The following is a 1855-nucleotide window of genomic DNA, read 5'->3' as shown; positions in this document are numbered from 1 at the left end:
GAAGAGTTCCTAACATGAACATATACTTACATGATCTGTTTCTGTGTACAGTTCAGTTGCACACCCAATAATCTTCTCAAAATGTACAGATCCTCAATTTTTTGTTTTGTTTTGCTACATTTATTTATATGTAAAGTACCATGTATTCAAATCTACCTTGGCTGTCAACCACTCTGACTAATAAAGGTTGTGTGTATGAATTGTAACACTCCCTTTACCTTTCCACACTATTAACAATCCATTCCAGTAACAGACAGAGAAGCTGTTGAGACAGCTGGCCAAAATTATGGCTTTGCACCCTGGCAAGTGTCAAGTGGCAACTCAGGGTTTCCCCAAAGAGGAACTAGGTCTTGGATTGCAGCACATGTGCTTATATGCTATGCAAAGCAGCCAGAGCTGTAGCCACACATTGCAAGTCCTTAAAACAAAATTCAACAGTGTGGTGAAGTGATGCAACACAGCAGTTTTACTGGCATCAGTGCCTATATGGAACAATTTCCCCCAGCAAAGGGCAGCATGATGCTGCTGAGGACATCAGCAGACATCCCAAGACATCCAGCCTCTCGCTCTGGAGTTTTGCATCTGTCCAAGAGCCAGCCCAGAGTGCCAGATAATCTGGGTGTGCTATGAGACAGGAATATTTCTCACTAGGATGGTATCCAGTCTCTGTGACCACAGAAGCCCAAGCATTTGAAAGATGGACAAGGGGCAACTGTTTTGGCTGGATGTATTCTCAAAGGTCTCTCCCTCTGCATGTTCAGATATTAACACATACACAGATTCACTTGAAACACCAAGTGCAAGAGGCATTATAGAAGATTTAGATGTACATTCACAAAACTAGTAATTTAAGTAGTTTGTGCACTCTTCTTCCCGCAATAAGTTTGTGGAATAAACCACTCTGCTTAATTCAAAAAACTTCAAATATTATTGTATGTAATTTAATTTCATTACTTACCTTCTGTCAGGATGAATACCAGTATGATTTCAGTCAAAAAGAATTATATCTCTGCCTCTTTTTAGAATTAAGTCATTAAAGAAAAATGAAGAAGCACACAAAGCTATGCACAGTTAAAGTCAGTGATTCACTTTTCTATGTTACCATTTCCTGCAGAAAAGAAGATGTTCATTGTGCTGTTACGAAGCAGGGACAAAGACCACAGCTGACAGCAACCCCTTCCTTCCCTCCACAAACTGAAGTCAGCTTACCTGGCTTCTCCTTTCACTTTGAGATATGAACGGGGACAGAGTTTCGTACAGGAGGACTCTCCTTTGTGACAGTGTCGCCCATCCCAGGAATGGAAGGCTGTAAGATAGGACAGCTGCATTGGGAGCTGACACCTACAAAATATCTAAAAGACACTGGTAAAGATATGTAGTTTCCCACTAATGGAGAGAGTTAATACAAGCTAATCATAGAGTGGTTTGCGTTGGAAGGGACCTTAAAAATCATCTAGTTCCAGTGCCCCTGTCATGGGCAGGGATGCCACCCAAACAGGTTGCCCAGGGCCACATCCAGCCTGGCCTGGAACACTTCACTTGGCTGGATTTGAAAATGTATTCCTGTTGTGGCCGTATGTAGATGCAGATACAGCCTTGTGCTGTAAAAATAGTGTCTAGACATTTGGAGGAGAGGAGAGGAGGTTTGGAAAAACAACACTCAGAAGTGAAACATTCTAAGTGTGATGACACTAAGGGATCTCAACAGGTGTCTTCCTGCAGTTAACTTGGTTTGTGGTAAGCTGAAGTATGAACAACATACACCTTGTTTTCCTGTAGAAATTCAGGGAGTGTTGGCAATCGAACAGCAGGAGCTGCATCCCCTGCTCCGGCCAGAACAGCTCCCGAGAGGCAG

This window comes from Acanthisitta chloris, unplaced genomic scaffold (genome assembly GCF_000695815.1).
Source record: "Acanthisitta chloris isolate BGI_N310 unplaced genomic scaffold, ASM69581v1 scaffold6351, whole genome shotgun sequence".
NCBI classification, from domain to species: Eukaryota; Metazoa; Chordata; class Aves; order Passeriformes; family Acanthisittidae; genus Acanthisitta; species Acanthisitta chloris.
This window is presented reverse-complemented; position numbering follows the sequence as displayed.